General features: G+C 45.8%; 1 long non-coding RNA gene and 1 other non-coding gene across 2 annotated transcripts in view; one reads left to right on the top strand and one right to left on the bottom strand.

Moving 5' to 3' along the window:
* Positions 1–19236, top strand: part of LOC127002147 (uncharacterized) — a 177164-nt gene that overhangs the window by 87284 nt on the left and 70644 nt on the right. Inside the window, exon 3 of the long non-coding RNA XR_007755794.1 lies at positions 10965–11026. This is a non-coding gene — a long non-coding RNA (uncharacterized LOC127002147). The remainder of the gene's footprint in view (positions 1–10964; positions 11027–19236) is intronic.
* On the bottom strand, positions 3525–3596 carry Trnag-ucc (transfer RNA glycine (anticodon UCC)). Its single transcript has one exon. It is a non-coding gene; the product is annotated as a tRNA-Gly (tRNA).

Genomic DNA, 19236 nt, shown 5'->3' with positions numbered 1-19236 from the left:
CGACCAACGGAGACAAACGACGCGGAATTGTCCCCATAAAAGAGGCGGCCGCGAGGGTTCCCGAAGGAGTCGTGACGGCGCCAAGGATTCTGTGCGTGGCGGACATTTCTTGGGAGGGGGTTCGGTCATCCATCCTGCCTACCACTGCTGCTTCTCTCCCTCTCCTCCTCCTCCTCCTCCTCCTCCTCCTCCTCCTCCTCCTCCTCTCCTCTTCCCTTCCTTTTTTTCCTCCTCTTCCTCTCCTTTACTTTACAATTCTGCCGTTTTTTTTTCTTTCTAAAACTTTCAATTCCACCACGACTTGATTTTCCTCCTTTCCTTCCTTTCCTTTCCCTTCCCTTCCGTTCTGTTCCCTTTCCTTCCCTTCCTTTATCTTTCTTTCCCCTTCGCTTTTTTTTCTCATTCATCTTATCTTTTTCTTCCTTTCCCTTTCTTTCCGTTCCACCTATTTGATTCTTTTCCTTTCCCTTCCCTTTCTCTTCCCTTGCTTTTTCTCCTTATTCCCTTTTCTTACGGCTCCTTTCTTCTCCTTTTTATTCCTTCCTTGCTAATGGTTTTCTTCATTCTCTTTATACTTTTCCACGAACCTTACTCCTTTACTCACCTCCAACCTTAGTCCTTTTCTCCTTCAACTCTCATTCTCCCTTCCAGTTCTCAGCTGTACTCTCTCCCTTTTCTCTCTTCTCTCCCTTCCTTCCTCTATCCATCGTGGCCACCTCCCCGTGACAAAATTAATGTTCCCGTGTTGTGCTTAATGGCGAGCTTTCGTTTACTGTTTTTCTACCATTAGTTTTGCGCTTTTGGCCTAAGGGATTGGTGGGTCGGTGACGGTATGGGTGCCCCTCGGCGTTTGCGTTGGGGGGAGGAGAAGGAAAAGGAGGAGGAGGAGGAGAAGGAGAAACGGGGTGGTGTGATAAACAACATCTATTTTTTTCCTTTTCCTGCTGCTCCTACTGCTACAATTACTACTACTACTACTACTACTACTACTACTACTACTACTACTACTACTACTACTACTACTACTACTTCTGCAACTACCGCTATTTATAACCAGGACTTCGGAGACTTTTTTAATTTACCTTTTTAATGTCGCCGCCACAATGCGTATAAGAATATTTCCACGCTCATGTAGATCCGTATCACCACCTTAGAACGCCAGCTGACGGACGTTTATGAGACCCTTAGGCCTGGCGCTTCCCCGGCAATGCATTCTCGGAAGATAGCGAAAAGGCCCACCCAGTCCTTCCGATAGGTTTATTCAGCAACGTTGCGAAAGTATAATGGCGCGATGATTCATGGTCGTCGTCGCATGGAGGTCAAATCGATGATGCCGGCGACTAAAAACTTTTCTTGTGCTCATTAATAATTTTTTTCTTATTGGCAAAGTTTCGTGGTAATCTGTTGGCGTGTGTGTGTGTGTGTGTGTGTGTGTGTGTGTGTGTGTGAACCGGTTATAAAGAAAATATTTGGAGTGTAAGCTTTTCGGGTGACAGGGTAATAGTGGTAGTTATAATATTGATAGTAGTAGTAGTAGTAGTAGTAGTAGTAGTAGTAGCAATACTCAACAAGAACTGCAATGATAATAATAATAATAATAATAATAATAATAATAATAATAATAATAATAATAATAGTAATAATAATAATAAGTAGAAAAATGGGAAGAAGAAAAAAAAAGTAGAAGGCGACGAAGAAATAGAAAAAAAAAAGAAATAATGGTAAATACATAATACCAGTAATAACATCAAAGTTAACAACACCAAAATGAACACCACCACCATCGCACACTATCAAGACACAAGCATTAAGCCCTTAGAGACACGGCAAACTCTTAGCCTCATGATCGGGTGCGCGGCCCCGCCAATAACCTGACGCCCCCGGAGGCTGCTCGTAGCGGCCCGCGCCCCGCCACCAGTCAGGCCAATGATCGCTCTCATCTTTAATAGACTCGCAAAAATGATAATCTTGCCACATACCACGTCTTCGCCGCCTTTGACACACCCTCTCCTCCTCCTCCTCCTCCTCTTCCCCCTCCTGCAGTCACTCCCTCCTACCTAACAGCTTCCCCCATCCTCCTTCTCCTCTTCCTCCTCTTCTTCATCCTGCTTCCCTCACTCCCTCATCCCCCACATCCCCATCCACCTGCCGCACCTCATCCTGCCTCACCTTCAGCCAGTTGTTTGCACCCGAGGCACCTGGGACCCGCTTGATATGTTCACCTGTGCTTTAGGGACACCTGAGATCTCTGGCTCGAGCCGGCGGGATGTTGCTGCCTCTGCTTCTTGACTAATGATAATGAAGTTTTAGGTATATATTATTTTTTCTTTTGTTTTCTATTTTCTTTTATTACTGTTTGTCGTCGTAGCCTTCAAAGTCGCTACATTTTTGCTGGAAATATGCTCTGTTCAGGGTCATGATTCACCTGAGTATCGGGAGGTGTTAAAGCCAGGTGTGATGGCGGTGGAAAAAAACTTGCATCATTACTGCGACTTGTTTTAAACCGTCAGATGAGTAAGGAATGGAGGAGATTATATCTTTTGTGGTGTTAAAGTAGGTATTTTTTGGTTTGGTTTTGTTGCTGCCGTTGTCGTTTTTGTCGTCGGTCTTATCATTATTTTTATTCTATTATTATTATTTATTGGTATCAGTATTATTGAAGTAGTCCAGCCAGGAGTCGAACCGCTGTCGTGTCGTCTTCTGCCACCTCGCACACAAGGTTCGAATCCTGGCCGGGCTATTGCAACTTAACTCTTCTTCTTCTTCTTCTTCTTCTTCTTATTATTATTATTATTATTATTATTATTATTATTATTATTATTATTATTATTTTTATTATTATTATTTGTAGTAGTAGTAGTAGTAGTAGTAGTAGTAGTAGTAGTAGTAGTAGTAGTAGTAGTAGTAGAGTTTCAACATCACCACCACCACCCCCTACCACCACCACCACCACCCCCTCCCACCGCCATAACCCACACAGCCTCTGGGACAGGTGAGTTGCCTCGGGCCTTGAACACCTGGCGCTGAGGTGACCAGTCGTCCCGCCTGGCAGGTGTTGCGCCCCCGCACGTAACTCACGCTCGGGGGGTGGAAGGGGGACAGGGAGGACGGGGGAGGGGCAAGGATGTGCTTTCTTTCCTGGTATGTTTGCTCCTCCACTCCTGTCGTGTAACAATGAAGATTATGCAATATATTTCTTCACATTTTTTCCTAACATAATTTTCTTACATTTTCTTCTAACATTTTTCCTAACATTTTCTCATTTTATTTGCTCACAACATATATATTTATTTCTATTTTCTCTATATTTGCTCCTTACATTCTCTCCTACCATTCTCTCAAAACATTTTCTGCCTCTTTTACCGGCTGTCATAATCTGTTTCTTCCTTTCCATTAACTTACCATCTATGTTCCGAGTGCGAGTCATATAATTTAACATAATACAAAGTTTATCTCAAGGTATATAATCGTATTTATCTTCATAATACAGAAAAGTGTAAGAAAAAAATATCTCTTTTAGATCCTGCGATGGCCGGGAATCGAACCCGGGTCAACTGCTTGGAAGGCAGCTATGCTCACCACTATACCACCATCGCATGAGTTCTTTGCGGAGTTTTTGAGCTTATTATCTCTCTTCCTCCCTCCTCTTCCTCTCCTGCCTCTTCCTCTCTCACCTTCCTCTTCCTTACTCTGAATTTAGTTATCATTTGTGTGTGTGTGTGTGTGTGTGTGTGTGTGTGTGTGTCTCAACACACACACACACACACACACCAAGAGAGAGAATCAAACCTCCTATAGAGATAAGTTTGGCCCTGCAATCTTGGGTGAGGAGGAGAAGGAGGAGGAGGAGGAAGAATAGGAGGAGGAGGAGGAGGAGGCACGCTGGGACCCCATTACACGTGCTTATCAGGGTGGGTTCCTTAAGGGGGCGCAGCGGGGAGCCCACGACCCCCTCCTTCCCCGCTGTTGTTCCTCCCTGCTTGGTCGGTTATGTGCTCTCATTCTCTCTCTCTCTCTCTCTCTCTCTCTCTCTCTCTCTCTCTCTCTCTCTCTCTCTTATCTTTCTTAATTTTTTATCGTTTTACTTTACTTTCCCTTCTTGTTCCTCTATTGCCTATTTTTTTCCAGTCTGTGTTTGTATCTCCTTCTACACTTACCTCTCCTCTTCCTCCTCTTCTTCCTCCTCCTCCTCCGTCTCCTCCAGTGTTGTACCAGGAACAGTGCGCCGTTATCAATAAACTCAGCAGGGAGCTTTAGTGTCTCAGCCAAACCTTTTATTCGCTGGAAAAAAAAATGTACATTAGTTTATCTCGTGCACTCCATATGGATCCGACCGTGAGTAGGCGGAGCATCGAAGTGTTGGGATTGGATGGCCGAAGGAAGAGACTCAATGGGGAGGGAGGGAAAGGGGGGAGGGGAGAAGAGAGAGGAAAAAATGGTGTTGCGAAAGAGGCGCACTGAGGCATCGAACTCTTTCTCATACTTCCTGACGTTGGAGAGAGAGGGAGAGAGGGAGAGACAGAAGGGGGTGGGGGGCAGGGGCCAAGAGAGAGAGAGAGACTGGCTTCGAGTGTCTCCTATAACTATGGTCTGATAAGTGAGATTGTGTTAAACAACTAATATATTTTGCGTTCATTGTCGAAGGCGAATAAATATGATAGTGTAGAGCAAGGCATAAATTTTGGGGATGATCTTTGAAGGCGAAGAAATATGGGAATGCTGAACAAGGAATATTTCTCTCATCTACAAGCCCACACAGTTGCCTAAAGTAATGGGGGGGGGGAGAGGAGGGAGGGGGGAGATGGGCCAACCCTCTCATCCTCTTGGGAAAATATGTGCCGTCTCTGGTTTAACATACATTTCAAGGACGTGAATGTGATTGTAACTCCTCCACCGCCATGGCCTTTTTTTTCTTCTTTTGTTCAAACCCCCTCCTTCAAACAGATCTCTCTCTCTCTCTCTCTCTCTCTCTCTCTCTCTCTCTCTCTCTCTCTCTCTCTCTCTCTCTCTCTCTCTCTCTCTCTCTCTCTCTCTCTCTCTCTCTCTCTCTCCCCCCCCCCTTCTCTCTCAGCCTGCCTCTTCTTGTCGAGCCAAATGTTTGTTCCCCTCTTATTTAAGCACCCCCTTCAGATTTCTTACTTATTGGGCATTCTTCCCATGCTTCCCTTCGGCTCATTCCGCTCTTGTCCACCCTGATCCACGTGTCGGCCGGTTAGCCACAGTTGGCCTAATGAGGAACAGGTAGTCTGGCCCACCTGAGAGTGACAACAGCAGCCGGCGGGGAATAGCCAAGCGTGTTATGGCAAATTAAGGGCACAGTTGTCTTATTCATTAACATCGTATCCTGGAGTCTGTTGAGGAATATACGTGGCAGCAGGAATCCCGATTATTTTCATGAGCTGACCGCGTTTGATGATACCCAATAAGAGAGGAATTATCTTCACCAACACACAGTCAAGCGGTGCACAATGACAATTTTGAGTGAAGACAACTTTGAGATTAACGTCACTTTTATGTTGTGTATATATAAAGAAAAAGCGTTGGCGTGCTTTGAGGTTTGTTTATTCACACTGCCCACTAGCCACCAATAAGGGCATGTGTGAGGAAAAAGTGCGTTGTTACTTGCGATAGTGTTGGTTAGCATATTAGTTTGCTTGTCCTCTCTCGCCCTCATTGCTCGTATAAGTCAACATCAACGCTTTGGATGAGACGCAAAAGAACACAAGAGCACATTAAGGGAGGAAAGCTCATCAGGGAGTGTATAGATGGTTTGTAAGCGTATTAATTTGTTTGTCCTCTCGCGCTCTCATGGCTCGTATAAGTCACCACTAACGCCTTGGGAAGAGACACAAGAAAACACAGTATCACATCAAGGTGGCAAACTTATTCAAAGAGGTGTTACTGTTAGCTTTGGAGTATGTGTGTGGAGTGTTACTAGTTAGCTTTGCAGTGTTTGAAGTGTGAGGGAATGTTAATTAGTGTTGGGTATTAAAAAAAGTGTTGCATTATCAAGGTATACTCAAGAACAGGTGGCTAAGAATAAGATGCTGAATTAACTGGCAAGAATAAGACTGTTAGTGGGTTGGTTAAAGAAGCACGTTAGAGATATGGACCTTAACTACTTATATATTATTTATAAGTTTAGAGAAGTCGCTATTGTTTTTTTGTGTTAGCTTTGTTCGCTTTACTACAAACTGCACTACGCTCTGCCGCCTGCATGTCACCATCGCTATGCAGGGCAGCACCGTCCCCTAGACTTTTACTCTCTCTCTCTCTCTCTCTCTCTCTCTCTCTCTCTCTCTCTCTCTCTCTCTCTCTCTCTCTCTCTCTCTCTCTCTCTCTCTCTCTCTCAAAAAAAAAAGTCCATTTATCACGTAATTCGGAGAGAGAAAAAAATACGGGAGCTTCTGGGAAATAAATTTTGTATTCCATTCCTTCCCTGCCCCCCTTCTACCCCCATTCCCTCCCCCATCTACCACCACCATCACCACCGCCGCCGCCGCCGCCTTGCAATAACCTACACGCGGTCGGTAATTAAAAGCCACTCCGTCAGTCCCCCCGCCGGGAGTAACTCGTAACTGGTCCATTATTCGGCCATTTCACAAACTCCCGCAAAAAGAAGGCGCAGAACCCACGTCGTAAGCGTTAATAACCCTTTAGTGTGGAAGGGCGGAGGGAGGGAAAGCTGGAATGAAGGAAGGGAGACAGAGAGAGAGAGATGGAGGAAGGGAATGCAAGCTGGAAGGGCAATAAACAAGGGAGTAAGGGAAGGGTTGAATGAAGGAGGGAAAGAGAGCGAGGAAGAGGAATAGAAGGTGGAGGGCTTAGAGGAAGGAATGCAGGATGGAAGTGAGAAGATGGGAAGGAAAAAGATAGAAAAAAATATAAGTAATGTGTTGTTGGGTCACTTGCGTATGTCATTAATAAGAGAAGAAAAGAAGAAAATTATATAGATATGCGGATTCTACTGCCTTTTATTCTACTACTAATACAATGATACCTCCACTACTATAATCACCGCTACTATTTCCAACACCACCATCTCTAAAATCAACAAAAAGAGAATCGTACGCAAACCTTAGACAGAGTAGCAATCGGTCAGCAAGGATAGGGCGGTGGAAGTGTGGTAGACAACTCCGTAGACTGAATCCCTGAACCCAGCGCCCCGTCACCCTCTGCATGCCACTGCGGTCCGACCAACCCAGCCACCACCAGCGCCTTTGTTCGCCTTCAATGCTGGTGGTGGCCCCGAGGGTAGGCAAGGGGAGAGGAGAGGCTGAACGAAAGCAAAGAGGCGGATGCGTCTCTACATAGCAAAGCAGCTCTTAAAAGGGTAACCACAAAGAAGAGGAGGAGGGGGAAAAGGGAAGTAGAGGAGGAGGAGAAGAGATGGAGAAAAATAAGGAAAATAAGAAGTAAAAATGTGAGGAAATAGCAAGGAGAGATGGGGAAAAAATTATCTGAAATGAAAATTGGAATATAAATTTAAGAGGCCAAACAGAAAAAGGAGAATCAGGATAAAAATAACAATAAAAATGAGAAAAAGAAAAAGAAGAAGAAAAAGAGGAAGGAGAAATGAAAAAGGGGAGAAAAAGAAAAAAAAGATAGAGGAAGAAGAAATGAAAAAAAGTAAAAGAAGAAAAGAGGGAGAAAAAGGAGGAGGAAGAGGAGGAGGAGGAGGAACAGTCTGGGTGGAAGGAGGGAATGTTTGTACACTGGAAGGAGGGGAAAAAAAAAAAATTGGTGAATGGGTAGAGAAGGGAGTGGGGGCGGAGGGAAGGGTGCGAGTCTTGTTAAGTGAACGGAAAAAAGGCGGCACCCTCGTATTTGCCGATAAACAAAACACTATTTACGCGGAATTAACCTTTTTTCCGTCGCGTCTAATGTTAGGAAAATACCTGAATTTGCCTGGATGAAATGGAGCAATTCTTTTGTTGATCAGGCCGGGAGGAAGGAGCTGATGAGGCACAATAAATGAATTTCCTCTGCTTAATGTGGGAGTTTTCGCCTTAGTCAGGACAAATAAGAACAACAAGAGTAATGATAACGTTTTTTGTGCTGATTTTTGAGTGTGTTCGTGTTTTTTTTTCTCTTTGACAGGCTTAACGGTGTGTGTGTGTGTGTGTGTGTGTGTGTTTGTGAAATTTTGTTGGCCTTAAGTACGTATATGAAAAACTACTACCGTGTGTGTGTGTGTGTGTGTGTGTGTGTGTGTGTGTGTGTGTGTGAAATTTTGTTGGCCTTAAGTACGTATATGGAAAACTACTACCGTGTGTGTGTGTGTGTGTGTGTGTGTGTGTATGCGTGTGTGCGGTGGCGTGCGTACCCAAAATGACCCTGAAATGCTCATAAAATCTAGACGAGCTTGTGTTAAACTTTGTGCTTTGGCTCACTAACTTGTGCTGTTATTCGTGTTTTTTTGTTTTGATTACCGCTTCTTGATGTCACTTGTACTGCTGCTGCTGATGACGATGATGATAATGCACACAGGGCCTTATTCTTAAACATTTCCGAGTCCAAACACACACATTTGATAAGGCTTTCGTAGGAGTTTTGGGCATAACCAGAAGTACTTTTATGACCCTGGTGGTAGCCTGACTCTTCCTCTTTACCATGAACCTAAAGAAACATTTATTAGAACCCGACTGATCTCCTTTTCGACCTTAGGAAAGAGTTGTTGATGTGAGAGGCGGAGGAAGGCGTCTCATAATACCGAACATACGCACGTCTGCTGTTCCTGTTGTTGAGGGTCCCGCTGTGTTTGTTTACAGATTCCACTGTTTGCGTCAGCCTATCAGATTATTGTTCCTCTAAAGCAGAGCTGTGAAGACAAATGTCGGCCTGTGAGTCGGCTGTCATGAGTAGATGGGAATATAATCTCGTCCCATTAATAGAGAGATATTGCGGGGGGAGAGAGAGAGAGAGAGAGAGAGAGAGAGAGAGAGAGAGAGAGAGAGAGAGAGAGAGAGAGAGAGAGAGAGAGAGAGAGAGAGAGAGAGGGGGGGGGGGGGAGAATGGATGTGTCCCTCGTTTGGGTGTGACATAGTCGTAGACGACGCTGCAGGGGTGTTGAGCCTCTGGGCGGAACACCTGATGGGAAACAAAAGACTGCTAAAGAGGCGCCTGCTGAAGAAAGGAGAAGGAGGAAGAAGAGGAGGAGGCGGAGGATAACCTGAGGAAAAACACCTGACGAGAATCACCGAAGAGTAAAACAAGGAAGGGAGAATTTTGTGCCGAATAACATATGAGAGAGGAACAACAAATCAATTCAGACAGCGAAAAACACATGACCGAAAAACACCTGAGAGAGAGAGAGAGAGAGAGAGAGAGAGAGAGAGAGAGAGAGAGAGAGAGAGAGAGAGAGAGAGAGAGAGAGAGAGAGAGAGAGAGAGAGAGAGAGAGAGAGATCCCCTTGACAAGAACGGAAGGGTTGAGTACGAAATTTTTTAGTGTGACGTTGATCAAGGTAATTGAGCACAGGTGATTCGCCCCTCCGCGCCCCTTCACTCCCTCCCTCCTCAGGTGTTGGCCCGAGGCTTGGCGAGGCCGCTACCTTAATTGACTATCACCCACGACACCCAGGTAATGCAGGTGATGGAGCTGTGTGTGTGTGTGTGTGTGTGTGTGTGTGTGTGTGTGTGTGTGTGTGTGTGTGTGTGTGTGTGCAGTAGGGGGTGAATGGTTTTCCTCGTTGCATCTCTTATATGGAATGGTTGTTGTTTTTAGGAACGTGAGAAACATGTATATTACCACACCCACACCCTCCCCCTCTCTCACACACACACGCACACACAGAGGCACGTACACAGGCCGCCGCTCCAGCATACACACGGCATGATTTTCTGCCTGGCTGGGTGACTGGCGCCGCGGGGGGACTCGTCCATCACGTCACGAGCAGGCCCTCAGGTGGTGTATCGGTCGCCCACACCTGCAACACCTACACACCTGCGATGTTCACACTCACAATTAACACATATTTTGCAGTTTCAACACACCTTCCTCACTTATACCCGTGCACACAATGAAGATATTAATGTTCCTATATCAACACTCAAATGCCATTTCCACACACACAATGAGCCCATTTTTACACCTTCAACACACCTGCCATAGTCACACGTATTCAAATGTACTCAATCAAGATATTTATGATTCTATAACAACTATTGCCTGCATGAAACACCTGACACACACACACATACACACACACACACACACACGTAACAAAAAACCAATAATGTCCACACTCTTATCGGTCTGAGTCATCATTTCCGTCGCATTCTTCGCCGAACCAAGACTATTTATTACTTTCAACCCGAGCAACATATTTTTTTGTTTTTTTTATCATAGCGACTGATTTCCCCTTCACCAGAACTGTTATTCCTGCACATGATAAAAATCGCGCATTCCTCAAAAAACCCAAAGTGTTCATCACAAAGCGTTTTTTTTTTTTTTTTTTTCTCCAAACCAACTCATTTCACATGCACCGAAACTGTTACTTCCCCCATCTGATAAAAATCGCGCACTCCTCATAAAAAAAATGAAAGTAATCATCACAAAGTCTCATTTCTTCCGTGCAGTGCCGTTCTATTCCTAGCTAAAACTTGTCTCTAAAAAAGTTTGCAATAGTCTACCATCAATCTGAACATTCCGCTTCACAACCACGTCTTTCTGTGGTATTACTTCCCCGGCAAACCAGATCTGCATATTCATCTTTCTGCGCCAAAACTCTTTCTTCTTTTACTGAGCCAAAACATTTTCTTTCTCAACTAAAACGAAGATTACTCCCCCGGCATAGAGAGCCATTTCCCCGACCAGAACTATTGCTCATTCCAGCTGAATTGCACCATTTGTCTCTCGCTTAGTTCAGAAGTTGCATGTGAAAGGGGAGACTGGTAATAATGGTCATCCTCTATTTTCTTTTTTTATCTTTCTCTCAATGTTTTTCTCTCCTGCACCAACAGACCATGAGTGCGGGTAGAGCACAACCACCACTCTGGAGGAGGCCTGAGGGGACGGCGCCCAGGTGAGTACACCGTCCATGTTCCTTCTGCAGGTGATGTCCAGCAGAGCGTGTCCCCGGGAGCCTGAGGGGAGAGAAAGAGGGGGGTGGGGGGGGAGCGACCAAAGGAGGGGAGTAGAGGAGGAGAAAGAAGGTCAGGGGGTAGCGACAGAGGGATGAGAGGATGAGGGGAGGGAGGGAAAGAGCTTATGAGTTAAGGAAAAGCAATCGATTTCAAGAATGGAGTGAACTTTTGTGCTTATTCCTGATTTGTGTGTGTGTGTGTGTGTGTGTGTGTTTATAAGAGAGAGAGAGAGAGAGAGAGAGAGAGAGAGAGAGAGAGAGAGAGAGATATGGTTTGGAGGAAAAAGAATTAAACATATCCTGTCGAGAAGTTAACTGATAAGTGTTCCTGTAAACACACACACACACACACACACACACACACACAATCAAAGTGTAAACGACCGATTGGAAAACTTCTTCTTCTTCTCGTCTTCTTCTTCTTCTTCTTTTTTTTCTTCTTCTTCTTCTTCTTCTTCTTCTTCTTCTTCTTCTTCTTATTATTATTATTATTATTATTATTATTATTATTATTATTATTATTATTATTATTATTCAGCCCATTGCCATTATCAATGTTGACGTTAAGATAAAAATAGGGATAATAAAGGATAGGAATATGGATTGGAGAGGAATAGGAATAGGAATAGGATAAGAAGACGAAGCACTGCAAAAACTAAAGCAGGAGACAAAAATATTGCAGAAGGGAAAAATCGCAACACTCATTTCGAACTCAGTCTCTCACGCCATAAGAGAGAAAGAGGAGGAAAAAATATCCGATCCTTTACCGACGGATTCGAACCCTCTCCTTTCTCTCCTCAAGGGGGCGCGCAATCTGATGCTCCCTTTGGCCCCCTCCGCCCTTCGTTTAATCGCTCGGGTATTAAAGTCGGAATTAAAGCTCGGCGTTAAATATTAGTGGAGGCGGGGAGTCGTGGTCCATAAATCCGGGTCGTGTTTGAGTTACAGGGGCGAGAGGCGTCGTGAAGGGACATCCGACTGTAAGGGCGTGGGAGAGAGAGAGAGAGAGAGAGAGAGAGAGAGAGAGAGAAGAAAAAAAGATTACCAGAGGGTCAGTCACATCGCAGTAAGTAAAGAAATATTGAAGAAAATTGCAAGAAGCGGAAAGAGTAAAAAAATCTGCCTCGTGTGTGTTTTATGATTATTTTTTTATATATATGTTTTTTTTTATATATATTTTTATTTCTTCTCTGCCTCTTTGTTGGCTTCTCTGAACAATTACTTCCCCAGGCAGACATGGGTTGCGTCTATATGCTTTAGTCATAAATTATTCTTCATATCAGATTGACAGTATTTACAAACACCCACCCACTTACACACACACACACACACACACACACACACACACACACACAGCTGCCTTTTTTTTCACGTGGTTGAATAGAGAGGAAATCCGAATGACTTCTCTTTATGTCTCTCGGTTTCGTGTGTGTATGAGTGGGTGTGGGTGAGTATGGGTGGGTGTGGGTGTGCTGGTTGCGTGTGTGTCGCCTCACCGGCCGTTCCCTTCTCTGCACCTGTCTCCACACTCAGAGCCACTTGACGTCTTTATTACTTCCCGTCCACTTCGTTCCACTGTCTTCGTCTGTTCTTGGTCATGTTCCTCCTCTGCCCAACCTCCTTTCCTATTCCGCTGTCGTCTTCCTTCCTCCGACATCACGCACACATAATAACGCAGTGCTCGCTAGATGACGGTGGAGAAAGAAAATGGGGGTGTTCTACAGGGCGTTATTTGGCACCTCATGTTTCTCGTGTCGATGTATTTCTTTTTACCTGGGTTTTAGTGTTGCGAAAAATCCCCCTCCCCCCCCCCCCCCCTTTTTTTTTTTTTATTATGCCTCAAATACCTTCTTTTATTTCCTCGGTATAGAACTTTTATTGTCTTTCTCGTAGTGTTATTTTAGCGTACCGAAAAACGTGGAAAAGAACGAAAGGAAAGTAGCATTCAAATATTTATTCCGCAGTTAGGATTAAAAACAAAACAAAAAAAAAAACACTACGAGGTAAAATTAAAAAAAAGAAACATCGCATGCGGTAAAAGAAGAAAAAAAATACATGATTGATAAATGACCAATAATAAAGAATAATAAAAAAAACAGCGTCCCAGAAAAGTTGATGATGCGGCACAAGCGCAAAAAAAAAAAAAAATTAACATTCCGACAGAAAAGAAAATTATCGTGTGTGTGTTTTTTTCCCTTTCATCTTCGTGTGCTGTCCTGGTCGTCTGGAGGGGAGGGGGACGGGGGAGGGAGGGGAGGGGGGAGGGGGGTATCCGTCTCTTCGTCTTAGTGCTTGGACGTCGAAGTGAAGGAGTCGAGAGTCCGGTCACGTAACTGCCGTAGGACCTCTCTGACACCTTGGTCCTCCTCCTCCCCTCCTCCTCCTCCAAATCCTTTTCTGCATTCTCCCTCTTCTCCGTCTCTTTCTCCTCTCTCTCCGTCTCCTTATGTTTTCTCCTCCGGCTTCTCGTTCTATTCCTCATTTTCCTTTATTTCTTGTTCGTATTCTTGTTTTTGTTCTTTTAAATCCTCCTCCTCCTCCTTTTTCTTCATTCTCCTGCTTCTTCTTCGTTTGTTTTTCCTTTTTTTTTCGTCTCCTTTCCATGTTTCCTCCTCCGTATTTTCGTTCTATTCCTCATTTTCCTTTATTTCTTGCTCGTATTCTTGTTTTTGTTATTTTAAATTCTCCTCCACCTTTTTTTCTCCATTATCCTGCTTCTTTTTCGTCTGTTTTTCCTCTTTTTTTTCGTCTCCTTTCCATGTTTCCTCCTCCGGCTTCTCGTTCTATTCCTCATTTTCCTTTATTTCTTGTTCTTATTCTTGTTTTTGTTCTTTTATATAATCCTCCTGCTTTTTCTTCATTCTCCTTCTTCTTCGTCTGTTTTTCCTCTTTTTTTGTCTCCTTTCCATGTTTTCACCTCCGTCCTCTCGTTCTCCTCATCGTCTTCCTTTTAATTTTCGTTCTTATTTTCGTTTTTGCTCTTTTCTTCATTTTCCTCAGCGTATTTCTCTTCCTCTTCATTGCCTTCTTCAACCTCGTCGTCGTCGTCTTTGTTTTCTTCTTTTTATCTTTCCTTTCTTCTTCGTCTTCGTATTCATAATTGTCTTCATCATCTTAGACTCTCTCAACGGGACGAGGCTGCCGGCACCGTCTCCGTCGTTATATCTATGCATGAGGCACGGCATGGCTGGAGGGAGGTTCAAGTGGTGGTGGTGGTGGCGGAGGTGATGGTGGTAGTGGTGGTGGTGGCACGCGGGGCAAAAACACATGAGTAAGGAGTAGTGCATGATGCCGCTGCTCCTCCTTATGTGCTTCTCTGACTTATAGACGTGGAATTATCACTGGCTATACCGCAATTATTTTTTCCTCCATTGCATAAGAGAGAGATCGAGAGGAACAAAATACACTTCGTTCTCATTCCTCCATCTCCTCCTACTCCTTCGTCCGCCCTCCTCCCTCCTCTCCGTCTCGTTTATCTCATTTTTATCGCGTTATTTTTATTCGCTCATGATCCTCCATCGTACTCTTATTGGGCTCACTCCGCTGCTTATTTCCCTTTATCTCCCGCATCGCCCCGCCGCTCGAGGCTCAGGGCGGCAAAAAAAGGACGCGAGTTGTGAGCTGGACGTGTTATCTCCAACCGGGTCTTATCGGCTGTGCTATCTTGGTGCGGGATGAGGGAGTGAGTGAGTGCTTGCCGCGGGGAGGAGGAGGAGGAACGAGAAGTGAGAGGAGGAGGAGGAGGAGGAATGAGGAGGAGGAGGAGGAGGATGTATGATATAGCTTGTGCTCCTGCGGATAATGTGACTGTGCTTTTTTCTGCTTCAACCTTCAACGACTCCTCCTTCTCCTCCTCCTCCTCCTCCTCCTCCTCCGCCTCCTCCTCCTCCTCCTCTTCCTCCTCCTCCACCCACCTGTCATCCAGTGTCAGGTGTTAACACTAAGGTGGATGAGCTGAGGTGCCGCGGGAAATCAGTGTTCCGCGGATGGCATAATTATGGGGCCGGGTCCTCTAATTTACGATAAGACCTGCCCCGTTGAAAGATGCGACGCGTACACGTTAAAAAGAGAAAAAGATAATTAAACCGAAAGAGAATAGGCAATCAACGCGGGCTTCTATAATAGCGCCCGCCGGATTTCTTCGTCTCTACTTTAGTGCGTTGCAGGAAAATGAAAAGTTGCTTACCTGTTCCCCGGTTCACATGACTACCCCAATCTGAGTCACCTGTGCTCGGCCCCCCCCCCTACCCCGTCCACTTCCTCCCTCCCCCCCCTTACCTTTACCTCCAGCCCCTTGCACCTGGATCCTGAAATTGATGGAGGTGTTAATAGCCCCCACCTGAACATTAAGAGAATAGCGCCTAATTACGTCTTTCCTTCGTGCCTTTTTAGTCAAGAGAAAAAAAAATAATTGCTTTGTGCTGTTTTATTGTGCTCCGCTTTTTTTTTTCCTTTCTTCTTTCATATTTGTTCACTGGTCTTTTATTTTCTCTTTTTTTGTGGTTGGATTTGAATGCTTTGTTCGGATAGACGCAAACTCCCACGAGACTATACCGGCACACACACACACACACACACACACACACACACACACACACACACACACACACACACACACACACACGACCCTCACCTAAACTTATGCGTTCATCCCGTCGTAAATTACACTTGTTTAAGGTGTTCAACTCTCTCTCTCTCTCTCTCTCTCTCTCTCTCTCTCTCTCTCTCTCTCTCTCTCTCTCTCTCTCTCTCTCTCTCTCTCTCTCTCTCTCTCTCTCTCACACACACACACACACACACACACACATACACACATACATGCACACACGGACACACGCGCAGACACACAGGTGGGAAAAAACACTCAGACATACCTTCATTCTGCACTAAAGGTCACCTGTGGGACATGTAACAGGACAATGAGACGAGACAGGGGCGGCGGAGGGAAGGTGGATACATTACACACACACACACACACACACACACACACACACGAACACACGGACGCACGAACACACTAACAGGTGCACGTTTGGGAAGGAAAAAAGGTCACCGGTGAGAATAAGTAATTTTTTTTTTGGTACCTTTTGTTTTTCTGACAGACTTTACTTTTTCTCGTGTGTGTATAACCTTCAGGGACTTGCCTTTTTACTCTTGCCTCAGCTTTTATTTGAATATTTATGTTGTTTGGTGGACGGCGGTTACTAAAGATAAAAGAGCTTGGGGAGATGGAGGAGGAGGAGGACGAAGGGGAGGAAGAGAACAAAAAGTAGTAGGGCAAGGATAGAAAATGATGTTGAGGAGGAGGAAGAAGAAGGGGAGAAACAGACGAATGCGGAGAAGGATCAAAATTAGGAGAATCATAAAAATAAATAAGAGGAAATCATGAGGAATAGCAATAGAAGGAAGAAAAATATAAACTTGGAGGAAGAAGAGGAAGAAGAAAAGGAGAAACAGAACGATGCGGAAGGAGGAAGAAGGAAAATTAGGAGAATCATAAGTATAAATAGGAGGAAATCATGAGGAACATCAATAAAAGGAGAAGGATAAAAATAGAGGAAGAAGAGGAAGGAGAAAAGTGAAACAGAACGATGCGGAAGGAAAGGATCAAAAGAAGGAGAATACAAGTACAAATAGGAGGATAATCATGAGGAATAGGGTAAGGAGGAGGAGGAGGAGGAGTGATAGGAACAAAAAGAGGACGAGGAAGAGGAGTTGTCGAAGTGCTGATGGTGTTGTCCTCTCCGCTGCTACGAATTGAAGTAAAGTAAGTGTGATGGGAGTGTGACGTTGCCTCCGCCAGCTGGGCCGTGGGAGAGGAGGAGGAGGAGGAGGAGGAGTGAGAGGAGTGGGTGGAGGAGGTGTTGGTGAAATGACTGACGATGGATAGGGAGGGAGAGGGAGGGCAAAAGTCGGGTGCTTGCAACACACACACACACACACACACACACAAACACACACATTCATGGTGGTCTCACTACTAAATATGTGCGTGTGTGTGTGTGTGTGTGTGTGTGTGTGTGTGTGTGTGTGTGTGTGTGTGTGTGTGTGTGTGTGTGTGTGTGTGTGTGTGTGTGTGTGTGTGTGTGTGTGTGTGTGTGTGTGTCCGTGCATGCTTGCGTGCGTATGCGCGCAGTAAGCAATATTTGTGTGTCATCTAAATTTATTACCGTCGTATACTTATTTACTTTATCGCTTCCACTGTCACCTGAGGCACTACAACCAGTATCATGGCCAAAACAACAACAATATCACAATAACAAAAGCAACTGCAGCAACATCCACAACCACATCAACAACAACCTCGCCTCCACATCCCTAGCATCCTATTGGGAGTGTGGGAGGGGAGGGAGGATACTGAAAGAGATGCATACGGCAGGTGCAGGGTGCGTGTGTGTGCGTGTCCGTGTCCGTGTGTGTGTGTGTGTGTGTGTGTGTGTGTGTGCAACGTCCTGGTAGCGTCGCCCAGGGAGACACACACACAAAGGTCACCGTACCGCCTGGCGTCGTATATATCCCGCCACCTTAATTGTATACATTCTTTGGGGCCGGTGCCGCGCGGGGGACGCTGCTTGATACAGGGCATGCAGATATAAAGGGGCTGAACGGGGACTGGCGGGGTGACGGGGATGTGTTTGGGGGTCGTGGGATGGGAAGGCCCTCGTTGAAGCTTTGCTAGGTGGCGGTGTGGACGCGCATGTCGGGCGAGCGAGTAATTGTGCCAACACGGGCCGGGCGGGGGTTGGGGGGCGTGTCACGGCGGGGGGCGTCGGGCTCACCGCGGCCTGGAATGTGCGCGACCCGGTGCCAAGGCTGATGAGGCGGCAAAGGTGAGGAAGACAAGTGGCCGCTCATTAACTAGTATTCCTTGCCGGGGGCGTCACTCCGCTAAAAAAGTAAACTTGATCCTTTTCTTTATATGTAGATATGTCCATATGTGTGTGCGAACGTGTGTGTGTGTGTGTGTGTGTGTGTGTGTGTGTGTGTGTGTGTGTGTGTGTGTGCTTAAAGGTTTGTGTATGGCCTTTTGGGAACACACCGGCCAATGAGCGGCACATATTTGGAGTCCTGTCAGTCGCCTCGCCACTCCCGCGGCGCCGTGGCCGCGCCTGGACGCAGCATCAGTGTTGTGCTTGACGCTCCTCGGCCTTAACGTCATAAACCACCTTGAAGAGATCCACAAAGTGGCGTCCAAATTTCAAAAGTTAAACAATATGTAGCAAAAGGTGCAAGAATAAGATTTTTTGCCACACATGAAAATTACAAACTATTTTGGGCGAACATCATAAATTTTTGTAACACCTCAGTATTTCCAACGAACGGGTGAGCGAAATTTTAACGGTGGAGGTGGAGTGGAGTCGAGGATGTGTCTCAGGTTGGCGGCTGCAGTGGCGGTGGCGATGGCGTGGGGGCGGCGGGCACGGTGGTGGGGGCGACTGGCGGCAGGACGGAGACGTGGAGTAATCTTGACTCAGCGACGGACGAGCAATTACTGGGTCAGCGAGGCGTCAGCACCTGTTGGCCGCAGGTGGGCAGGCGGACAGGTGGGCTGGGCGGGGCTGCCGAGCTCATCGTGGGAGCGTCAGGAGGCGAGAAGGAATATGCTGAGTCCTGCATTGCTTGAATTGCTCCTCTGTAATTCATGTTTCCTCTTTGGTCCTCCTGCTCGTGTTTGCCTTCGTCGTGTGTGCGTTTTTTTTTTTTTTTTGTCATCGGCACGCGCTTTCTTGCAAGTCACGTTTATTAGATGGTCGTTATTGATTGGAATTAGTCCGCTTTTCTTCCGATTCATTTCTCCTCCCACCTCCTTGCATCTTTCTGCGCCTCTTCTCTTCCTCCCACGCCCTCAGGTGCCCTTTTATTTCCTCCTGTGCCTCCCTCCTTCCCTCCTCTTCCTTCCTCCCTCCGCACGCCATAACAATCCCTTACCTCTCACCTCCCATGCTTATTATATCCTTGTATGACTGAACGTCCGCCTTCCCATAACCTCTTCCCTCGCGCCCTTCCTTTTCCTCCCTTGCCTCCTCTCTCCCTTCTCTGTCTCTCACGCCTTTCTTGTCCCTTGTCCGTTTCCTTCTTATTTCCTTCTATACTCTTGATCGCTTGCCTTTCTCTCCTTCCTCTTCCCCTCCCGTCAACCCTCAGTCGCC

This window comes from Eriocheir sinensis, chromosome 2, assembly GCF_024679095.1.
Source record: "Eriocheir sinensis breed Jianghai 21 chromosome 2, ASM2467909v1, whole genome shotgun sequence".
NCBI classification, from domain to species: Eukaryota; Metazoa; Arthropoda; class Malacostraca; order Decapoda; family Varunidae; genus Eriocheir; species Eriocheir sinensis.
This window is presented reverse-complemented; position numbering and strand designations above follow the sequence as displayed.